The sequence below is a fragment of the Bombina bombina genome, chromosome 3 (assembly GCF_027579735.1).
Source record: "Bombina bombina isolate aBomBom1 chromosome 3, aBomBom1.pri, whole genome shotgun sequence".
Classification (NCBI taxonomy): domain Eukaryota; kingdom Metazoa; phylum Chordata; class Amphibia; order Anura; family Bombinatoridae; genus Bombina; species Bombina bombina.
The window spans coordinates 443,428,072-443,438,164 of record NC_069501.1 but is presented as its reverse complement, the minus strand read 5'-3'; the positions used below and the strand labels follow the sequence as shown (position 1 = coordinate 443,438,164).

General features: G+C 43.0%; 1 pseudogene; it reads right to left on the bottom strand.

The window, feature by feature from the left end:
* Positions 1-7,841: 7,841 nt before the first annotated feature.
* Positions 7,842-8,747, bottom strand: LOC128651690 (spindlin-Z-like; annotated as a pseudogene).
* Between the last annotated feature and the right edge of the window lie 1,346 nt (positions 8,748-10,093).

Below are 10,093 nucleotides of genomic sequence, written 5' to 3'. Positions count from 1 at the left end.
CAGTTTTGCAAAAATTGTCAATCATCACTGTTTAGACTGTCAGTAATCAGTCTCATAGTGTCCTTGAATTGCATCTCCCTCCTGCCTGCCATCCTTTTGTGCCAGGCCGTCTTGCCAACTATTTACACCAATCTTAATTTTTTGTCACAGTATAGTTACTAATTAAAATTAAAAAAATCTTTATTGTTGATGATCTTAATCCTCAGTTTGCTCGTGCCCTAGAATAGCACTTTTCTACAGCCTTCCAAGCCTGCGTGCCAGGCCTACTTAAAAAATATTTACACCAATCATATTTGTTGTGACAGTATTCTAATAATTAAAAATTAAAATTTTTGGTAATAGTTGCTGTGATTTGAAACCTCAGTTTGCTGGTGCCATTGAATAGCACTTTCCTCCTACCTTGCAGCCTGCTGTGAGCCAGGCCCACCTAGCCAATTGTTGTCAGCAATCATATTTCTTTTAACAGTATTGCAAAAATTGTCAATCATCACTGTTTTGACTGTCATTAATCAGTCTCTTAGTGTCCTTGAATTGCATCTACCTCCTGCCTGCCATCCTTTTGTGCCAGGCCGTCTTGCCAACTATTTACACCAATCCTAATTGTTGTCACAGTATAGTTACTAATTAAAATAAAAAAAATCTTGATTGTTGATCTTAATCCTCATTTTGCTTGTGCCATTGAATTGCACTTTTCTACTGCCTGCCAGCCTGTGTGCCAGGCCCAACTATCCAATTAGTGCTAGCAATCATATTTCTTTTAACAGTATTGCAAAATGTTTCAATCAACACTGTTTTGACTGTCAATCTGCAGTCTACTAGTGCCCTTGAATTGCATTTTCCTCCTGCCTGCCTGCCTGTGTGCCAGTCCCAACTAGCCAATTAGTGCCACCACTCATATTTATTGTAACAGGATTGGAATTTTTGTTAATCATAACTGTTTTGACTGTGATTCTTCAGTCTCCTAGTGCCATTGAATTGCAGTTTCCTTTCTCCCAGCGTGTGTGCCAGACAGGCTCATTTGCCAAATAGTGCCAAACAATCATATTTGTTGCCACAGTACTAGTAATATTTCAAAAAATTAACAATTTGTGATTTTTAAAACATCTGTCTTTTTTGTTGTTGTCAGTCTCACAGCGTATACTGTGCCCACTTTCACAGTGCCACCACTCAATTGGTGTAATAGTATTGTTAGTGTCCATTTAAAAAAAAATGACAGGCAGAGGCAGGCCACCCCGCAGGTTCCGTGGTCGTGGTCGTGGTGCTGTGAATCCTTTAGACCCTACAAATATGCACATTGTTCAGACGCCGGGTGCCAGGGGGGATGCAAAAACTTCTGAGGAGGACCTAGTTGAATGGCTAACACAGGAAACCCAATCTTCTTCAGCTTCCGCTGCTAGTCCTCCTAACCTTGACGCACCATCTAAGTCCAGCTGTGCTTTGGGCAGGTCTCAAGTGACCAGTGCCACTCCGCCGCCTGTCGCCACCACCAACACTAGCACCACAGCCGCTTCACTTGATCTGTCACAGGAGTTATTGACACATCATTTTGAAGAAATGAGTGATGCGCAACCATCATTGACAGAGGATGTAGATAATAGTGATCAGTCTCAGTCAGGCAGCATTACCGACATGGAGGTACGGTGTGATGATGATGATGATGTTGTACCCGCTGCTGCTTCCTTTCTTGATGTTTCAGATACAAGTGAAGCGGTTGATGATGATGTGTCGGTGGATGTCACGTGGGTGCCTGCTAGAAGAAAAGAAGAAGAGGGGGAAAGTTCAGATGGGGAGACAGAGAGGAGGAGGAGGAGGAGGAGATGATTTGGAAGCATGGGGAGGTCGTCTCAAGGAGCTAGTGGCACAGTCAGACAGCATGCATCATCACCAGGGGTCAGCCAGACAGCCCACCGACGCCCATCAACGCATACTGTTGCCACCACCAGAATGCCGTCATCGCAGAGCTCAGCAGTGTGGCATTTTTTTGTGTGTCTGCCTCTGACAACAGCGATGCCATTTGCAACCTGTGCCAAAAGAAACTGAGTCGTGGGAAGTCCAACAGCCACCTAGGTACAACTGCTTTGCGAAGGCACATGGTCTCCCATCACAAAGGCCGATGGGAAGAACACATGAGTAGAAGCAGCACACAAAGTGAAAGCCGCCCTCCTCCTCCTGCTCCAGCATCTTCATCCACGTCAACCAGTGCTGTCCTCCTTGCCCCCTCTCAACCATCCTCCACTCAGTCTCTCTTACGTAGCAGTTCCTGGTCATCTGCCCACAGTCAGGTGTCTGTCAAGGACATGTTTGAGCGTAAGAAGCCAATTTCTCAAAGTCACCCCCTTGCCCGGCGTCTGACAGCTGGCTTGTCTGAACTCTTAGCCCACCAGCTTTTACCATACAAGCTGGTGGAGTCTGATGCTTTCAAAAAATTTGTATCTATTGGGACACCGCAGTGGAAGGTACCTGGCAGAAATTTCTTTTCACAAAAGGCAATCCCAAACCTGTACTCTGTTGTGAGAAAGGAAGTTATGGCATGTCTGGCACACAGCGTTGGGGCAAGGGTCCATATGACCATGGATAGCTGGTCTGCAAAGCAAGGTCAGGGCAGGTATATCACCTACACTGCGTATTGAGTAAACCTGCTGACTTCTGACAAGCATGGAATGTGTGGCTCTGCAGAAGAGTTGGTGACACCGCCACGACTTGCAGGCAGGCCTGCTGCTACCTCCTCTACTCCTCCTACTCCATCCTCTTCCATAACCTCTTCCTCGGCTGAGTCCTCTTCAACTTCTGTGTCTTGCTCCACATCTATGGCACCCCCCCAGCTCCCCAGGTACTATGCTACATCCCGGGTACGGCAGTGTCACGCCGTCTTGGGGTTGACTTGCCTGAAAGCGGAGAGTCACACCGCACCAGCACTCCTGACCGCCCTGAACGCACAGGTGGATCAGTGGCTGACTCCGCACCAACTGGAGATTGGCAAGGTTGTTTCTGACAATGGAAGTAATTTGGTGGCGGCATTGAAATTGGGCAAGTTGACACATGTGCCGTGCATGGCACATGTGTGTAATCTGATTGTACAACGATTTGTCCATAAGTACCCAGGCTTACAGGACGTCCTGAAGCAGGCCAGGAAGGTGTGTGGCCATTTCAGGCATTCCTACACGGCCATGGCGCACTTGACTGATATCCAGCGTCGAAACAACCTGCCAGTGAGGCGCTTGATTTGCGACAGCCCGACACGGTGGAATTCAACACTCCTAATGTTTGACCGCCTGCTCCAACAAGAAAAAGCTGTTAATGAGTATTTGTATGACCGGGGTGCTAGGACAGCCTCTGGGGAGCTGGGGATATTTTTGCCAAATTACTGGACGCTCATGCGCAATGCCTGTAGGCTCATGCGTCCTTTTGAGGAGGTGACAAACCTTGTCAGTCGCACCGAAGGCACCATCAGCTACATCATACCATTTGTTTTCTTCCTGGAGCGTACCCTGCGAAGAGTGCTGGATCAGGCAGTAGATGAGCGTGAAGAGGAAGCGGGAGAGTTGTGGTGTCCATCACCCCCACAAACAGCCGAATCAGCATCGCTTGCTGGACCTGCGGCAACGCAGGAAGAGGATTGTGAGGAAGAGGAGTCAGAGGAGGAATGTGGCTTTGAGGAGGAGGAGGAAGACCGAGCACAACAGTTATCCCAAGGTGCTCGTTGTTGTCACCTCTCTGGTACCCGTGGTGTTGTACGTGGCTGGGGGAAGAAGATACCATCAGTGAGATCAGTGAGGAGGAGGAACGCGACATGATTAGCTCAGCATCCAACCTTGTTCAAATGGGTTCTTTCATGCTGTCGTGCCTGTTGAGGGACCCTCGTATAAAAAAGCTGAAGGAGAATGACCTGTACTGGGTGTCCACGCTCCTCGACCCCCGGTATAAGCATAAAGTGCCTGAAATGTTACCAAATTCCCGCAAGTCGGAAAGGATGGAGCATTTTCATAATAAATTAAAAACTATGCTTTACACAGCGTATAAGGGTGATGTCACAGCACCACGGGAATGTAACAGGGGAAGAGATGAAATTAATCCTCCTCCTCCTCCTCCCACGACCACGGCGGCAAGGACCGGACACTTTCCTGACGTCTTGTTGATGGAGGACATGCGTACCTTTTTAACTCCCATGCACCATCAGAGCCTTTCGGGATCCAGCCTTAGAGAAAGACTCAACCGACAGGTAGCAGACTACCTAGCTTTAACTGCGGATCTCGACACTCTCAGGAGCGATGGACCCCTTGACTACTGGGTGTGCAGGCTGGACTTGTGGCCTGAGCTATCCCAATTTGCTATGGAACTTCTGGCCTGCCCCGCTTCAAGTGTCCTGTCCGAAAGGACTTTCAGTGCAGCAGGAGGTTTTGTCACTGAGAAGAGAAGTCGCCTAGGTCAAAAAAGCCTTGACTATCTCACTTTTTTAAAAATGAATGAGGGCTGGATCCTGAAGGGACTGACATTGGGCGATACATTTGAATAAAAAAGGCCTGATGATGAGATGAGCTGGCTTGGGCTACAACTGGTACACAGGCTGGCCTTTTTTTTTTTTTTATAAACCTGGAGGACTTGCTTGACTTATCCGCCAACAACTAGTGTTCAAGCCACAAGCTTTTAGGGCACTTTATAAATGTTTTACAAACATCGATTTTTCTGGCCGCTGCTACAGCAGTTGCTACAACAATACCCCAATTTTTCAGTCATTTGTACATTCCGAATTTTTCTGGCCTCTGCTGCAGCTCTGTGGGTACAAAACTCAAATAAAAAAATAAGGCACATAACACTAGTGATTAAACTGTTACGAATTGTACAACTTAGCACACCACTCATATCTGGTGGACCATTAAATTGAACGCAAAATGCCACAAATTTGAAAGAGTAGGACCGACCAAGCATCTTTATCCGTCTCTTGGTTGCTCTAAATCATCTCTGTGTTCCATCTATGCCATACCTGTACTCTATTGTGCAAAAGGGTGGCATATGTGGTGTTTCATGCTGTTGTGGCTGTTGCAGGTCATGGCCCATGGTATAAAAAGGCTGATGGAGAACGACCTGTAATGGGTGCCTTAGCAAATTTTTTTAAAAATGTTCCTGGTTCCTCTCAATTATCTCTGGGTTTCTAAAATGGATGCCATACCTGTACTCGCTTGTGCAAAAGGATGGCATATGTGGTGGTGTTTCCTGCAGTTGTTTATGTTGAGGGTGCTAGACCCTCTTATAAAAAAGCTGAAGGAGAACGACCTGGAGTGGGAGTCCAAGCATGGTTTTTGGGGCTATTTCACTTTTCAAAAAAATTATTTGTGGGTTTCTAAAATCAATGCCGTACCAGTACTCTATTGTTCAAAAGTATGCCATATGTTCTCTTTCCTGCTGGTATTTTGTTTGAGGGTCCTGGACCCTCTTATAAAAATGCTTAAGGAGAAAGAGGTGTACTGGGTGTCCACTCATTTTTTTTTTCTATTTCAAATTTGACCAAAATTATCTCTGGGTTGTAAAATCAATGCCTTTCCTGTACTCTATTGTTCAAAAGGATGCCATACGTCCTCTTTCCTGCTGGTGTTTTTTTTGAGGGTCCTGGACCCTCTTATAAAAAAGCCTAAGGAGAAAGAGGTGTACTGGGTGTCCACTCATTTTTTTTTTCTATTTAACATTTGACAAAAATGATCTCTGGGTTTGTAAAATCAATGCTGTACCTGTACTCTATTGTTCAAAAGGATGCCATATGTCCTCTATCCTGCTGGTGTTTTTTTTGAGGGTCCTGGACCCTCTTATAAAAAGGCCTAAGGAGAAAGAAGTGTACTGGGTGTCCATCAAATCATTTTTTGGATTCAAATTTCCATTTTCAACAAATTATCTCTGGGTTTCTAAAATCAATGCCTTTCCTGTAATCTATTTTTCAAAAGGATGCCATATGTCCTCTTTCCTGCTGGTGTTTTGTTTGAGGGTCCTGGACCCTCTTATAAAAAGGCCTAAGGAGAAAGAATTGTACTGGGTGTCCATCGAATCATTTTTTTGATTCAAATTCCCGGTTGCAAAAAATTATCTCCGGGTTTCTAAAATCAATGCCTTTCCTATAATCTTTTTTTCAAAAGGATGCCATATGTCCTCTTTCCTTCTGCTGGTTCTGTTGATTGTCCTGGAGCCTCTGCTTAAAAGGCCTAAGGATAAATAAGTGTACTGGGTGTCTATTCAATGTTTTTTTAGATTTCCCGGTTGTAACAAATTATCTCTGTGTTTCTAAAATCAATGCCTTTCCTGTAATCTATTTTTCAAAAGGATGCCATATGTCCTCTTTCATGCTGTTGTTTCTGTTGAGGCTCCGGGACCCTCTTATAAAAAGGCCTAAGGATAAAGAAGTGTACTGGGTGTCCAATCAATGTTTTTTTCTATTTCCCGGGTCATATAAATGATCTCTGTGTTTCTAAAATCAATGCCTTTCCTGTAATCTAATTTACAAAAGTATGCCATATGTCCTCTTTCCTGCTGCTGGTTTTGTTGAGGGTCCTGGAGCCTCTGCTAAAAAGGCCTAAGGATAAAGAAGTGTACTGGGTGTCTAATCTATGTTTTTTTAGATTTCACGGTTGTAACATATTATCCCCGGGTTTCTAAAATCAATGCCTTTCCTGTAATCTATTATTCACAAGGATGCCATATGTACTCTTTCATGCTGTTGTTTCTGTTGAGGCTCCGGGAGCCTCTTATTAAAAAGGCCTAAGGATAAAGAAGTGTACTGGGTGTCTAATCAATGTTTTTTTCTATTTCCCGGTTGCAACTAATGATCTCTGTGTTTCTAAAATCAATGCCTTTCCTGTAATCTAATTTACAAAAGTATGCCATATGTCCTCTTTCCTGCTGCTGGTTTTGGTGAGGGTCCTGGAGCCTCTGCTAAAAAGGCCTAAGGATAAAGAAGTGTACTGGGTGTCTAATCTATGTTTTTTTAGATTTCACGTTTGCAAAAAATTATCCAGGGGTTTCTAAAATCAATGCCTTTCCTGTAATCTATTATTCACAAGGATGCCATATGTACTCTTTCATGCTGTTGTTTCTGTTGAGGCTCCGGGAGCCTCTTCTGAAAAGGTCTAAGGATAAAGAAGTGTACTGGGTGTATAATCTATGTTTTTTGAGATTTCACGGTTGCAATTAATGATCTCTGTGTTTCTAAAATCAATGCCTTTCCTGTAATCTAATTTTCAAAAGGATGCCATATGTCCTCTTTTTTTTTTTTACAGAATAATCGTTTTTACTGGGATGGGATAAAAAAAAATGGAAATAAGTTGTCAATTGTTGTACTATAACAAGATTTCTGACAAAGCAGGTACAAAAAGTAACAAAATATTATGAATCAGAAAGTTGTAACAAGAGGGACCAAAAAAAAAAAAAAAAAACCTACATCACTGGGCAGCTGGATAACTGAACTGCAGCACCACACTCCCCACATTATAAGACATAAGTAACACTTGGAAAAATACTTTTAATTGAAATACATACTGATAACTATGTTAAAGTAGTTAGATATACCAAACTGGACTTGTATTGATGAGGAATGAGTGCTTAAGAAATACAACAATTACATTTTTATAACCTTTTTTTCCCCCACTTTGAAAATTTACAGAATTCGCCCAGTTTGTCTCTTGCATCCATGCTTCTTTTGTTTGAATTCACCACTACTAGATCAGTTTCCTTCTAAAGGATAAATTCCATTATGCAAAATGAGTTGTAATTCACAGAACGTGGTTTGTTTCCTTTTGATGAGGAAATTTTTTTTTTTGTTCTTAGCAACAAAACTGCGTTACTTTATTTAAGGGGTTGCGGGCTTGCCTGGAATCTGAAGCGTCACATAATTGGACAGAAGTGGACAGGTTTGTCTACATATTTTACATTTAATAAATCCACCTGTTTGGCAATAAGTCAAATATTACATCTACGATGTCTTCACCAAATCGTAGAGATAAATATGGAAATCGTCATCAAATTTTATGAAATAAACAGAGGGTTTGGCTTCCACTTGGTGTATTACCATGCCAGTCCTTTTTGAGCCATCTTCTTTGGCATACTCCACTTGCTTTCCTACAAGGCTGTCCACAACTTCTCCTGGTTCTCTTTCTGCTGGAGGGGAATCATTAGAGTCTGGCATGATGCGGAGATCTCCTTCTTTGAAGTCATCTAATAGCTGATACATATATAAAACTGGGTCCTTCTCGTAGGTTATATAAAACCATGTGTTCATTATGGGAGCTCTTGCTAAGACCATTCCTCTCCACTCATCCTTAGAACCATCTTCTGTTTCAAACATGTGTTCAACAGCTTTAACAATCATTGTGTCTGCCAAGTGAGCATCACTAATTCGAGATGAAGCAACTCTATCTGGAAGAACTTCAAGAGCAGACACTCGCTCGTCCTTGTGGAGTTCTAGTCCATAGACACAAATCCATCATATTTAATAAGATAAAGGGATGGGTTGACTGGCACTTGATCCAATACAGTTCCTTTCCATTGTGTTATTGGGCCACTACCTTCTTTTCAACCATGCTGTATTCTGCAACCTACAATATTCCTCCGGGGCTGGGAAATTGGTTTGCTTGGACCAACATTATTTCGATGCTTCTTGTGAGAAGTCCTTTTTTTCATCATACTGGCAGACACACCTTCATGTGCTGCATCACCTCTGGCTCTCTGACCTGCTGCCTTTCCGAATGGGGTCTTCATTCATCTGTGTATAAAAGGGCAGCAAAGCTGCCAAACTAGGGTAAAAATCCTATTCCTCCAATTACCCTTTTTTGTTCCAGTCTATACAAAGAAACTGTGTCCTTTTAGTCCACCATCCAAGCAAGATTTCTGTGTTTCAATCCACAGCAAGTGGTTCCAATGTCAGGCTACTCCAACCTGAAGAGTGCTGCATAGACATAACATTCAGTTTACTACACAGTCCCTCCAGTCCTTGCGATTTGTTGCAGTACTCTGTCTCAATTATATATTTTTTTTTTTTAGTGTCCTAACCTCCTCCCTTTTTTCTGCCTGCCTTATCCATCATAGGTTTTGTCGGCAGCACTAACAGCAACTCCCGCCTCAAGCTCTCCTGCTGAACTTCCAGACCCGGCCCATACCCTCACATTCCAGTTCCTCGTTTTCCTTCGTCTTTGGAACCCCTCCCCCCACTACATTTCCTCTGCCAGATCCATATGTCCTCTTTCATGCTGCTGGTTTTGTGGAGGGTCCTGGAGCCTCTGCAAAAAAGGCCTAAGGATAAATAAGTGTACTTGGTGTATAATCCAATTTTTTAGAGATTGCACGGTTGCAACTAATGATCTCTGTGTTTCTAAAATCAATGCCTTTCCAGAAATCTATTTTTCTAAAGGATGCAATATGTCCTCTTTACTGCTGCTGGTTTTGTTGAGGGTCCTGGAGCCTCTGCTACTAAGGCCTAAGGATAAATAAGTGTCCTGGTTGTCTAATCCATTTTTTTTTTATTTCCCGGTTGCAACAAATTATCTCCGGGTTTCTAAAATCAATGCCTTTCCTGTAATCTATTAGTCACAAGGATGCCATATGTCCTCTTTCATGCTGTTGTTTCTGTTGAGGCTACGGGAGACTCTTCTAAAAAGGCCTAAGGATAAAGAAGTGTACTGGGTGTATAATCTATGTTATTTTAGATTTCACGTTTGCAAAAAATTATCCACGGGTTTCTAAAATCAATACCTTTCCAGTAATCTATTATTCACAAGGATGCCATATGTACTTTTTGATGCTGTTGTTTCGGTTGAGGCTCCGGGAGCCTCTTATTAAAAAGGCCTAATGAAAAATAAGTGTACTGGGTGTCTAATCAATGTTTTTTTCGATTTACCGGTTGCAACTAATGATCTCTGTGTTTCTGAAATCAATGCCTTTCCTATAATCATTTTTTCAAAAGGATGCCATATGTCCTCTTTGCTGCTGCTGGTTTTGTCGACGGTCCTGGAGCCTCTGCTGCGCATAATAAAGAAAAAAAAAATAATTTAACTTGACTGAATAACTGAAGCATGACTTCAGGAGTCAGGTGTGGTCGTAGGTAGTGGTTGTTGTTAGT